This window comes from Mus musculus, chromosome 2 (assembly GCF_000001635.26).
Source record: "Mus musculus strain C57BL/6J chromosome 2, GRCm38.p6 C57BL/6J".
NCBI lineage: Eukaryota > Metazoa > Chordata > Mammalia > Rodentia > Muridae > Mus > Mus musculus.
In genome coordinates, this window is record NC_000068.7 from 156,980,916 (window position 1) to 156,995,035 (window position 14,120).

At 42.6% G+C, this 14,120-nt stretch overlaps 1 protein-coding gene and 1 pseudogene across 12 annotated transcripts in view; both read right to left on the reverse strand.

Annotated features, from left to right (window-relative positions):
* Ndrg3 (N-myc downstream regulated gene 3) overlaps positions 1–11,217 on the reverse strand; it is a 64,791-nt gene extending 53,574 nt beyond the window's left edge. For 4 of the 12 annotated variants that reach the window (NM_001355394.1, NM_001355393.1, NM_013865.2 and 1 more), the window contains exon 1: positions 11,084–11,196. The gene's annotated coding sequence lies outside the window, so the exon portion shown is untranslated. Of the gene's footprint in view, positions 1–6,760; positions 6,884–7,675; positions 7,732–10,637 lie in introns of those variants that run through there. The other 8 variants (XM_030251733.1, XM_011239593.1, NM_001355391.1 and 5 more) reach the window with 7 other exon arrangements.
* Gm14276 (predicted gene 14276) lies at positions 13,220–14,037 on the reverse strand (annotated as a pseudogene).

Genomic DNA, 14,120 nt, shown 5'->3' on the forward strand with positions numbered 1-14,120 from the left:
TTAACTACTGAGCTACTTTTTCAGTTCCTTAAATAAATATTTAAAAAAAAAATTTTTTTTAATTAAAAAAGAAAAGGAAGGAATGGAAATCTGGTGGGTGTAGTGGCACACGACTTTAATCCCAGCAGAGATTAAAGCAGTGTTTGAACTCAGGTAAATCTCTGAGTTCAAAGCTATCGTGGTTTATTCAGTGAGACTCAGTCTCAGAAAACAAAACAAACCACCAACCAGATAGGTAAATAAATCTACAACTGGTCGAAATGCAGAGAACAACTGACTGAGTTGGTGCTCAACTTCTTTTAATACATCTACAATCCAACTCCTACACCCAAGACTCAAGGAACCTCACCAAAGAGGGGGCAGAGAGACTAAGAGCTAGACAGCCAGGATACCTGCTGCTAGACAGTATGTTCTAGACACGACAGGGAAGATATACCCATGAAATCCCAACAATATATAGTTGCCTAAACAAGACACGTGTGAGTATGCTTGGCCCAGGGAGTGGCACTATTTGGAGGTGTGGCTTTGTTGGAGTAGGTGTGGTCTTGTTGGAAGAAGTGCGTTCCTGTAAGGGATGAGCTTTGAGACCCTCCTCCTAGCTGCCTGGAAACAGTCTGCCACTGGCTTCCATTGGATGAAGATGTAGAACTCTTAGCTCCTCCAATAAGTACCATGGCTGCCTAGATTCTGCCATGTTTCTCGACATGATGATAATGGAACCTCTGAACCTGTAAGCCAGCCCCAGTTAAATGTTGTCCTTTATAAGAGTTGCCTTGGTCATGGTGTCTCTTCACAGCAGTAAAGCTCTAACAAAGACAACATGCGTAATGACAACAGAAGCTGACATGTTAGATGGGGGAAATCTCATAAGACCCACATTAGATGAAGAGCTACTGGAAATCAATGGCTGCTGAGGGAGGAACACTCAGTTTTTTCTAGGGACAAACTCCCTGAGAAGTTACTTAATCCAAAATAATCAGCCCTAAACACATATACATAAAGACAACACTAAATGGACTAACCAGGCTGTGTGTGTATATTTATAGATATAAGAGATTATTATTATTATTATTATTATTATTATTATTATTATTATAGAAGAGAACATAAATTTTAGGAGTTGTGAGAAGATACATGAGCTAGAGGGAGAAGAGGAGCAAGTAGACAGATACAATACTAGGGTATGAAATTCTTATAAATTTAAATATTTAAGTTAAAAGCACACAAAATCTTTGTTCATATTGTTTACAGTTTTCTTAGCTATAGTTGGACCTGGGAGCTTTAAAGAATATCAATACATGGCCTCAATCCAAAAGATCATTTTAATTGTTTGGGGCAGGGCTTAAGCGTTTTTTTGTTTTGTTTTGTTTTGTTTTGTTTTGTTTTTTTAAAGCTCTTTGGGTAATTCTTAACCAGGGCTAAGAAGCACTGGTCTTCAACAGTGACCCCTTCCTCCAATAAGGAAAGAGACACAGAAAATTGAACTAGGTTCATGCACCTGAATGTGTATAGGGCTAAGACCACTGTTTAGACACCAAGCCCAGATTCTGAAAGATATTCTAGGATACTGGGCTACATTCCATACATCTATAAGAAACACAATTATATGATGACTTGGCTCTTAAGTTCTGTCAGGCTTAAAGCCTGAATTAATCTAATCATGAAACCATTGACTTAAACATCCTCCCAAGTATCTAGGATAATGGATGTTGGTTTCACTGCTGTCTCCTGGGGGCCCTTAAGGAAGCAAAGGATCTCGAGAGACAGCCTGAGAAGCCAAATAAACAAACCACGGAACAAGCCTTTAAAAAAAAAAAACCTAGCTCACAGATTATTCCTACACAAATGAAAATGTGGGCATCTTGCTACAAGGAGAAATAGTTTCAGAAGCTGCCTTCCTTCCTACATAAGCAAAATAGGGGAGTGAAGGTCAAAGGCAGCTGTTAAGGTATACCCATAGATCTTCATTCTAACAGGAAATACACTTGCTTCTCCTTGGCCCTGGATAAGGTCAACCACACCCCTCATAACAGACCCACCCTTTTGCTGGGTCATTCTTGGGCTCTGGCAGCAGGTGGGAAGTAGACTTTCGGGGCCTGCCAAGTTGGAAATCTGAGTCTGCCCTATGTGCTCATTGTATTCATTCCAGGTTCTTGATACAGATAACTGCTAGGACAGAGCAATCCCCACAGACAGATCTTGTTAATTACAGACTCCCAACCAGCAGGGAGCTTTCTAACATAGGGTTTATCTAAAGCAACTCCAGTGCCAGATGCACACCCTTCTGCCTTCCCCTCTTGAAGGACGCAGCTCAAGACATTAGGGAAGCTACTGTTGGCAAGGCCTGGTATGGAGCTTGGAAGAGCTCCGGGTTCCTACCAGCTAAAGGCAGAATCCCTGAAAACAATCCGTTCCTTTCTACAGTCTGAATGGACAAACAAGGACAAACAACAGCCCTGAAGTACTTTGTGTTCATACCTGCCAGTTACTGAGTGCTTTCCCAATGTCAGGTACCAGAATCAGCACTTTATCCATTCATTATTTTATTTTATTTTATTTTATTTTATTTATTTTTTTTTTTAAAGGATATCTTTTTTTTTTTAAAGATTTATTTATTATTATATGTAAGTACACTGTTGCTGTCTTCAGACACACCAGAAAAGGGAGTCAGATCATGTTACAGATGGTTGTGAGCCACCATGTGGTTGCTGGGATTTGAACTCTGGACCTTCGGAAGAGCAGTCGGGTGCTCTTACCCACTGAGCCATCTCACCAGCCCCCTTATTTTATTTTTTAAGGATTTATTTATTTATTTAATGTATATGAGTACACTGTAGCTGTACAGATGGTTGTGAGCCTTCATGTGTGTTGGGAATTGAATTTTAGGACCTCTGTTCACTCTGGTCGACCCCACTTACTCAGTCTCTGTTTTATTTATTCGAGCCCAAAGATTTATTTATTATTATAAATAGGTACACTGTAGCTGACTTCAGACACTCCAGAAGAGGGCATCAGATCTCACTACGAGTGGTTGTGAGCCACCATGTGGTTGCTGGGATTTGAACTCAGGACTTCGGTAGAGCAGTCAGTGCTCTTACCCACTGAGCCATCTTGCCAGCCCCCATTCATTATTTTATGTTATATTCTGACACTTGTAAGCTAAGCATTGTCCCCCTGACAGATAAAGATGCTGAGGCACAGCTTAGCTTTGTAATTTGACAGAGGCCACACAGTTAGCAAGCAGCAGAGGAAGGATTTGAACATTAGCATTCTGCATCCAGATCTTGGACAAGTCTCTATTAACAATTTTTCCTGTTTGATGCCAACTGATCACTAATTCTTTTTTATATTTTCAGGTTTGGTTTCGGTGGCAGTTTGGATGAAAATGGCCCCTACGGACTCATATATTTGAATACTTGGTCCCTGTTGGTGGAACCTTGGGAAAGATCATGAGGTATGGCCTTGTGGAAGAGGTATGTCATTGGGGCTTGAGGGTTGCAAAAGTCGACACCATTCCCAGTAAGCTCTTTCTGCCTCTTGGTTGTGACTCAGGATGTGAGCTCTCAGCTGCTGATCTAGTATCATGCCTGCCTGCCTGCTGCCATGCTCCCTGCGGTGATGGCCACAGACTCTAACCCTCTGAAACTGTAAGACCCAAATAAACTCTTTTATAAGTTGCCTTGCTCATGGTGTCCTATCACAACAACAGAAAAGTATCTAAGACATTTCTAAAGTCTACTACAAATTTCATGATCAGCAAATTTTGAAAGCAGAAAAGCAGTATTTAAAACTTTGACTACTGGGCTGGTGAGATGGCTCAGTGGGTAAGAGCACCCCACTGCTCTTCCAAAGGTCTGGAGTTCAAATCCCAGCAACCACATGGTGGCTCACAACCATCCATAATGAGATCTGACTCCCTCTTCTGGAGTGTCTGAAGACAGCTACAGTGTACTTACATATAATCAATAAATAAATCTTTAAAAAAAAAAAACAAACTTTGACTACTATTACAAAGAACATACCAACACCTACCAGGGGTTGCTGGAAAAGCAATCTACCTGTGGGATGTCTAAGGTATTAAGCTACATTCTGGTCCACACCGGTTCAGACCATCTCAACACAGTGACTTTAAAGCAGCAGCGCCTTCTAAGGCTGAAGACTGTCAGGAGGAGCTCTGCTCCACCCCAGCTTCTGGACTGAAAACAAAACAAAACAAAACAAAACAAAACAAAACAAAACAAAACAAAAACAATAATCTGATTTCTCTGTGCTCTCAGCCAAGTTTTAGAGATTAATGTACAGTTCTTATAATTTTTTTAAAAAGTACTCAATTTTCTTTCTTGATACTGGATATCAAAATTAGGCTCTCGTGCTTAACAAGGACTCTACCAGGCTCATTCCCTTTGTTTGTTTGTTCCTTTGTTTTTGTTTTGTTGCTGTTTTCAATACAGGGTTTCTCTGTGTAGCCCTGGTCATCCTAGAATCATTCTGCAGAGACTGGCTTTGAACTCACAGAGATTTGTCTGCCTCTGCTTCCTGAGTGCAGGGACTAAAGGCATGCTCTCCACTATGCTCAGCAGGCCATTCACTTTTAACCATGAACTGAAACCCAAGGTATAAAAATGTAGAAGCACCATAAGGATAAAACTGTCACTTCTAACAAACTGTTTTAAACAAATGCTACTTCTTGAAAAAAAATTATCACAATTATGATTTAGTAAGAAGCTAACAGTACTTCAAAATCTTAAATTATAATTAGAATTAGGAAGCAATTTCATAAAGTTTATTATGATCTACTTACTATTTTCCTTATCCTAATTTATTGGATTTATAAGACTCTCAGCCATCATACTGATCATTCCCCCAAGTGACAGCTATTTCCCTAAAAGTTGAAACAGCATCTTCCCTAAGATATACAAAATATATACCAAAAGGTCTTAATGAGTCACCAGATGAAGTATAAAGAATGGTTGTATTAGACTACAGACTATGGGCATTAGGTGGTAAAATGACAGTCAAAGCTTGGGGGAAGCCACTCCACACTTAGGAAGTTAATATACCTAAAAACTTATGAGCGTGTGTGTGTGTGTGTGTGTGTGTGTGTGTGTGTGTGTGTGTGTAGATAGTGAACATATGGAGGTCAGAAGACAACTCTGTAGAGTCAGTCTCTCCTTTCACCATTATATGTGATCCAGGGATCAAACTCAGATCATTATCTTTGCAGCAAGAGCTTTTACCCACTAAGTCATCTTATCGGCCCCAGAAAACTAATCTATTTTTTTAAGAATTATTTATTTATTTTATGTATATGAGTACACTTTAGCTATTTTCAGATATACCAGAAGACAGGCATCAGATCTCATTACAGATGGTTGTGAGCCACCATGTGGTTGCTGGGAGTTGAACTCAAGACCTTTGGAAGAGCAGTCTGTGCTCTTAACCACTGAGCCATCTCTCCAGCCCCCAGAAAACTAATCTTAATTTACTATATTAAGTCTCTTGGAAAGACAAAAAGTAACACCTACACATAACGAGTTAGGAAGGCTAACAGCTCTATACTACACAGCCCCATATTAGGTTTAATAGCATAGCGTTCTCAGTACTGTAATTAATGTTTACATGGAATGCAACTCCGCCTGCAAAGAAGGCACATTTCCTTCAGAGTGCACCCCTACAGCTAGCAACAATAAATATTTACTTTGGACTAATAACATGTCGAACTCTTTCTGGTGTTATAAGAAACAGAACTTTTCCAAAAGAGAATAACATTCTCTGGGTGGGAGGCAAAGGATCAAACCTAGAGCATGGGCTCTACTACTGAGTTATATACCCAGTTCAAAGCAATTCACTTTTCTATTTAATATATCCTCCATATGCTAATTAATTTTATATGAATAAATATGAAAGGAAAGTAATGACAAAATTATTGGCTACTGTTATAAATACAATGAAATTAAGCACTATATCTAAAGTTTTATTGTTTTTTGTTTTTGTTTTTGTCTTTGTTTTTTTCCTTTAAGAAAGTAAACCCTGGCGGGGGCAGCACTAACACATACCTTTAATCCCAGCAGATCTGAGTTCCAGGCCAGCCTGGTCTACAAAGCAAGTCCTAGTACAGCCAGGGCTACACAGAGAAACCCTGTCTCAGAAAACAAAACAAAACAAAACAAAAACAAAAACAAAAAGCCCTGAAACCTATAAATATGTGCTCTCAATCTGGGTAAGCTTTTGTGTGCTGTTCTCAAGTAGCCTGACTCTTAAAAGGAACAAGGAAATTTCTCAGCGTAGGTAACACCTTTTCTGCATTAAACCTATAGTATTATTAATCTGTGGACCTACGAGGGCCCTTCCCCTCCCTAGTGCACCCTTCTGAGATGGTCTCATGTAGTCTAGGTTGGCCTCAAACTTGCTATATAGGCAAGAATACCTTAAACTCTTGATCCTCCTGAGCCCTTCCTGAGGAACCATTTCCTTTCTTCTTGCTTATCGAGGCTCCTCACCCTCCCCACAAAACCCAGCAAACAACAAACAACCAAACAAAACAAAACCTTCTCTTTCCTACTGTCTTCACTTCTTGCCTGGGTTTGGCCATCCATCATTATCAGTCAAGCAGAGAGACAGGCCCTGCTCCCCGCTCCTGGGAAGCTCACATGTGATACGACCTGGAGTTATTATTTGCATAGCCATATCACCAGACTCCAAGTTTTAGCAAAGGCTTTGTGCTTCTAGAAGCTACCAGCATCTGTCATGCAGCACTCACCAAAAATGTTTGTTGTATGAGTAGATCATTTTAGCAAGCTCTTTTTAAAATCCATAAATATTTTAGTATGAATCTTCAAGATGGACTCATCATCTTTGCTTTTAAAACACAAAGGGAATATGTCTACAATGTAAAAATAATACACAAACATACAAAGGTATAAATTTTAAAACTCAATTCTCGAGGCTCCTACATCCCATTTTTTGAAATGACTATTATGGCATTATATATCTATTTCCAGAACTGATTCATGCCAGTAACACACATAATCTGTTTGTCTGTCTGTCCCCCTCTGTCCTTCCCAACCTCTCTGGAACAAATTCATTGACATTTCCTGACTAGCTTTTCAACATTCTTGTCTAGTGGCTCTCAAAGTGTTGCATTCAGACTAGGAGAGCCCCCACAATCTGGTAGTGGATTAGATCTGTCAGTTCTCAGGCCCCTCTTAAGACCTCTACTGAATCAGAAACTCTGGAGAGAAGCCAAGCAATGTGCCAATAAGAAGCTGTCTAGTTGGCTGATGTACAGTAAAGGTTAAGAACTATTATATTGTTTTTGATAGAAATTGCACCAGGTTTTTTCCTTCTGTTCTTCCCCCCTCTAGCCAGGGCAGACACTGTTACATCGTCTCAGTTTCATTACCCAAACTTCAAAATGCTTCCATTGCCCTTTCAATTCTGTCACTAACAATCTGTCAAGCTCTAAAAAACCTAAATCTTCCCCAAAGTGGTCTCACTGCTGTTGTGCATACTCCTCCTCCTGACCTCTTCCTAACTCCCATGCCACACACAATCCCTCGACCATCTACCCTGACAGTATCTACACACCATCTTCAGTGGTCAAGAAAAGTTATCCTCTCCCTAATAGATCAGATGCTCCTTAGTATCTCCTCTACTCCTTGATCTAAACACATACCTGGTATTTTAAGAGTTGCTGGTTTATATCTTCACACACAGAAGAAACATTGGTAACTTAAGGAAGGAAGGAATGAAGGAAGGAAGGAAGGAAGGGAGGGAGGGAGGGAGGGAGGGAGGGAGGGAGGGAGGAAGGAAGGAAGGAAGGAAGGAAGGAAGGAAGGAAGGAAGGAAGGAAGTTAGGAAGGAAGGAGTTAGTTTCTGGCAATAATCTTCAAGGCCTCTCACACACACTGTCAACTTCTTTACCACTGAGCTCCTCGCTTAGCCCAGGCAAATTCTCAAAGAATAAAAAGTCTGGAATGCCAAGCTGAAACCCTAGTTCTATGATCTTAGACAAGTTTAGTTCTCAGGAAGCTATCTACCAAAGTGAGGAGATTAGACCACTGTTTGCTTTCAGATTTAATATAATGTTATGGTGTTTTCCAGACTGGTTGTGGAGGCACAGGCCTATAAACCCAGCACTTAGAGAGAGAGGAAGGAAGATCAGGATTTTCAGGCCAGCCCAGGACACAGAGACTCTGTCTAAAAAAAGGAGAAAAAAAAAAATCCCACATTGGAATCATTCCTTATACTATCACTTTGCTTTGCTTATAATCTAATGTGGCAGTTTTCAGATATGTACAGTTAAACAATGCTCACTAGTTAGCTAGGAAACTGCTTGAAAAGGAACCCTGTTTTATTCGATTCTGAACTTTCCACAATACTCATTACCATGCCTTATACACAATAATAGTTCACTGTAATATCAGGAAAACATTCAAAATAACTCTTTAAGAAGCTTTATTAAAGGGGGCTGGAGAGATGGCTCAGCAGTTAAGAGCACTGACTGCTCTTCCAGAGGTCCTGAGTTCAATTCCCAGCAACCGCATGGTGGCTCACAACCATTTATAATAGGGATCCGAAGCCCTCTTCTGGTGTGTCTGAAGAGAGTGACAGTGTACTCACATACATAAAATAAATAATAATTTTTTTAAAAGAAGCTTTATTAGGGCCTTTCAGTGGGGAAAGATGCTTGCCTGGAACCCTGAATTCAGTCTCCAAAACCCATAGAAAGGTGAATGGTTAGAACTGACTCCACAAAATTGTACTCTGATTTCCACATGCACAGCATAGCATCTGTGGTCCCACCAATAATTAAATAAAAAAAAATTTTAAGAAACTTTATTAAGTCAGATGTGGTGGTACATGAAATCCTAGTATCCTGGAGGTTGAGGTCAAAAGATCATGAGTTTGAGGATAGACTGGCCTATAAAGCAAGGCTCTGCTAATAATAATAATAATAATAATAATAATATAGAGCTGGCATAATGGCTCAGCTGGTAAAGGCACTTTCCCCCAATCCTAATGATCTCAATTTAGGATCCTCATAGTAAAAGAACTGACTGTTTCAAAATTGTCCTCTGACCTCTAAAAGAGTCCTAATACGTGCATGTTACAAATACTACATATTGATAGACAATAAAAACTATGATCACTCAGCTGTCACCTGGGCTAATAAGCCACACAAAGTAAAAGAATGAGAAACTGAATCTCACATGAATTTCAAGTGCAGACTAAAATGTCATAAGCCTCAGGCACTCCTACTGCCACATAAAAATAAAAACTCCCATGTAGGCTAAAGAAGCATATACCTGCTCCACTATCGGGGAGACTTCTAGATGCAAGACCATCATCTGCAAACTTTCAAAAACAAAAGGGTGGACTAAGGCTGATACAGGATAATCTGAAGAGAAATATAAAGGGAGGGACAGCAAAGAGAAACTGGAGGGCAAGAGGACCAACAGAATAGCAATAGAACATTAATTACCCTTTGAGTAACGGCAAGGAACAGCTGGAACTCAGTTTTTTTTTTTTTTTTTTTTTTTTTGGCCAACCAGGACCCAGGCATTTGGGGGTGCAAAGACTGCGCCTGACCTGGCCGGGGATGGGGGTGGGGTTGGGGGGGATCTTACTGAGGATAAGACCCGGGCCTGCAGCCTGCTATGTATTATTTAATTCTAGTTAGGAAAATTAAGCAGGGAAGATGAAAATTTTGTGGAGCCTTTGAAGTGTGGAGGAGGATTTGCTAAGGGAGGAAAAGGCAGTTTGTGCTAGTTATTTTGGGGGCAAAAAAAAAAAAAAAATCAACACATTTTTATAGCTGTTCATTTGGAACTCAAATCAAAGGAGGTGTCTTAGATTCTTCACCACCGTGTCAACGCTTTCTCGTTTTATCTTAAAGCCTGAAAATGCTCAAGACCAGCTTTGGAGCAGAGCCAGAAAGTCCCAAAAAGAGGTGATACTGGCTAAATCTGCTCTGTCACCTCCACAAGTCCAGCCAGCCCAGCCAGCCTAGTCCTGACAGCTAGAAAAGAAATGCTAATTATACCTTGGGGGGCTGGGGGGGGGACACCCTGGGGGAGGGGAGTGGGGTTGACGCAGGAGAGGCTTACTGTGTTCTACCAGGGAGCCACAGGGGAGAGCCTCTCAGCTTAAGCCATGAGGCTCCAAGTCTACCTGTGACATGCAGGAGAGCTCTGCAGGGGGAAAAAACGGCTTCGAGAAAAAGAAGGGAGAAAGCACTGGATAGGGAAGCAGCGAGGTACAAAGGTGAACCGATCTTAATAAAACCTTTAGCAAGATCCCTGGCACAAAGCGAGTATTTGGGAGGGAGCCAGTTCACGTTAACATCGCGATTGTTATCACAACAGCATTTCCACCGTACTGACCAGAAGATAATTCTATTCGTAGCCCACTTTTACGACCTTTAAAAGCAACTCTAGATAAATGACAAGTGTATTCCCCACCGCCCCAAATTTAAAGATACAAGGTCAAACCCCACCAGCTCTGGCTGTGAAAGCCCCACCGCCTCTGAGTTAAGAGAGCTGGCCGTGTCACTTGTCAGTTGCATGACCTTGGACGCGACATTTCACCTCTCCGTGCCTCAGTTTCTTTGGCTACAAAGTGGGCTTTAGACAAACCGTGGTCCTGTGGTCCCAGGAGAGAAGAGTGCCTCTGTGGCTTTGGGAAGAAACCCACAGAAGGCGAGTCCAGGCCCCTGTCAAAACTCTCTGGGCTGTGAGGGGCAACGGGGTAGGTGGATGCTCAGCTCTAGGAGCTCCGTGCTCCGCCGTGAGAGGCGGAGAACGGGTGACAGCCTCAGGGGGTTCCAGCGACGGAGGGTGCAGACCTCTGTAGCGACGCCGGACCCCAACAGGTCACACGCTGCCCTCCGCCGACTAGGTACCGGCAGGGGCGCGGGAGGCCGGGCTGAACGCGATAGGCTCGGGGGGCTCAGAGAAGGCCGACCGCGAGGACCCGGGGCTGGTCGCGTGGCCATCGGTCCGCAGCGCACAGAGGAGCGACACCCGGGCGGGCGTACCGCGCGGCGCGCCCTCCGCCCGCTGTGGTAGAGGCGCTCACTCACCTGAAGCGCTAGCGCGGGGCCGTCAATCTACAGCAGCAGCGGCAGCAGCAGCAGCAGCAGCAGCAGCAGCAGCAAGGAGGGGGGGCGCTGCGCAGCGCAGGCGCGCTGAGGATGCCGGGGGTTTACGCATGCGCAACGCGCCTGCTTACGCTAGGAACTACAGACAAAATGGTGGTCAGGCCTACAGAGTCTCTAGCAGCGCCATCTTGGCTGTAGTTTTTCTTCTTGCGGTGTCCCGGAGGCTGTTGCTCAGAACTGCCAGGAGGGGATGTGAAATGTTTTCTCTGCACACCTACCTCTCCCTCATGGTTGAATTATTAGTAAGCTCTTATGGGCCATGACATACTTGTTTTAACAAGGTTTAAAGCTACACTCAAGATCATCTGGCACTCCTGAGCCTCAGGGATTCGATTTCCAGGAATCAAATTCCTAGTCCTCTTCCATCTTTTACAAATGGCAGCCATATTATTTCCTTCTTGAGTAGAACAAGAGAGTTGGTTACTTCACACAAAACAAACAAAAAACGACTGAACATATTATTGACTCAACAATTAAAGATTTTCATTGTTAATTGTGCATATACGAGCATCTGTGCAGGGCAGTGATGTTCATATAAATGTAGCAGATTCCTACTAAAGACAGCTGCAGAATGTTGAAATGGGAGATTACAGACATGAATTCCAGTCCTCTCTACGAACAGTGCACATCTAAACACTAAGTCATCTCTCCAGACTAGAATCAAAACGTTGCCTGCATGTGCTGGCAACTTTTATGTCAATTTGAAATAAAGTAATTTGGGAAGAGAATCTCAGTTGAGAAAAGGCCCCTAGTAAATTGGACTGTGTAGTGTATTTTCTTAGTAATGACTGATAATGGGAGCACCCAGCCTACTATGGGTAGGTGGCCCTGGAGGGGATAACAAAGCAAGCTGAACAAGCCATGAGAGAAGCTGGGAAACAGCACTCCTCTATGGCACAAGGGTCACCATACCTTTGGGAGCTGACTCTTTCACAGGGCTTACATATCAGATATTTATATTTGATTCATAACACTAGCAAATTAGTTATAAAGGAACAACAGATAATTGTGTGTCTGGGGCTCACCTCAACATGAGCAACTTATGTTATTAAAGGGTTGTAGCATTAGGTAGGTTGGCCTATTATCAGTTTCTGCCATCTTCCTTCAGTGAACTGTCTACCTAGAAGGGTAAAATTAAACAAACCCAGGCCAGGCCCAAGCCAATCTGAATGAAGGCAAAACTAGTATTGAAGGCATTTTATTACATGATTTATATTTTTTTTTTTTTAAGATTTATTTATTACATGTAAGTACACTGTAGCTGTCTTCAGACACACCAGAAGAGGGCGTCAGATCTCGTTACAGATGGTTGTGAGCCACCATGTGGTTGCTGGGATTTGAACTCTGGACCTTCGGAAGAGCAGTCGGGTGCTCTTACCCACTGAGCCATCTCACCAGCCCCCACATGATTTATATTTAACTGTTAACAAAGCACTGAACTGCAAGTTTACCCTCAGTACATATTACTGGCTAAATTAGGAAACATTGCCAATGTTCTATAAATGACACAAAAAACAAAGCCTCTCTCATAAAGCTGTGAATAAGCATAAACCATGCTTGGAGCTCAGTACCACTGAGACAGGCCAACACAAACCACTGGCCTAGCAGCTGCTGTGTAGCCCAGAGCCTGCAACTCCTGACTCTAGCTTCTACTTCTTTAGTGCTGAGGTCCAAGTTTTCATGCTTTGTTTTTTAAACGTTCTAGTCATTTTTAAGTTGAAGACATCAAACACATTTTCCATCTTCAAGTTTGAACACTTATAAACAAATGTGATCGGATGTAAGAAAATGGAGGAAGGCACAGTCACCTTTGAGGATGACTGAGCAAAGTGAGATGAAGACATGTTCCAAAGTCTATCTGCTCTTGAAACAACAGTCAGTAATAACATCTTTGATTCTCAAATACAGGCTTTCTTGGAAGCTGTCTGGTTTCCTTCTTCGTTCTACTCTGGACAGTATCATTCTATCTTTGATAACTAGGTGTTAACTGTCTGGGCTTTTCTATGACCACCCCAATTTCCAAATAATGACATGGAGGCATAATTATTTATTTAACCAACTTAATCCACTTTATCTTTTTGTATAGAAAGACTTATGTGTAGCCACAGCTGGAGCCTGGGTCCTCTGAACAGATCTGGTGTGGGTTTTCACAAGGTGATCAGTGAATTCCTGATAAGGAGACTTGTTGAACAGTTTCTTTCCAGAGGTCAGGGGTCAAGTAGCTGTAGGTCATGGAGGGGGCATCAAAGATGGCCTTGACAGAGTTGCCCAAGCTGGCAGCGCAGCCCCTGGCTGAAGTGCAGCAGTCATCTATATTGGCCACCATCAGGGGCTTCTTCAGCACAGTGCAGAGACACTGCTATTGCCTCTGAGGGCAGGGATGAGACGCACCAGCACAGAGCCACAGCAGCCTGTCACCTAGCATGGAACAGTATACAGCTTGCAAACACTGTTGCCCCAATAGCCTCTCTGCACAGGGGTGATGGAGAGCTTGGCCAAAACGATGGTCCCTCAGATGGCAGTGGCTACCTCCTTGGATCACCTAAAGCCAACACCAATGTCACGTGACCACTGTAGTCTCCAATAGTGACAAAAACCTTGAGTCTGGTCCGTTGGCCAGCAGAGTCTGCGTCTGCACTGGCAGGATCTTCAGAACTTCATCCTTTAGGGATGCGCCCAGGAAAGAGTCAATAATCTTGGATTCCTTAATGGGCAGGGAGAACAGGCAGATCTCCAAGGACTTGATCTTCAAGTTCTTAACCAGGCGGCCCTGCTTGGTGATGGGGATCCGTTCCTTGTCTTCAACTTTACCTCCATGATCCTCAAGGTCTCACAGAAGCCACTGCAGCCTCTAATCCTGAGCCCCTGGGTTTTCCCCAAGAAGCAGCTATAGTGATGCTTTTGGCCTCAGCTTAGGCTAGTTCCCCAGCTAGCTCTTAACTTATATTAGCCCATTTAT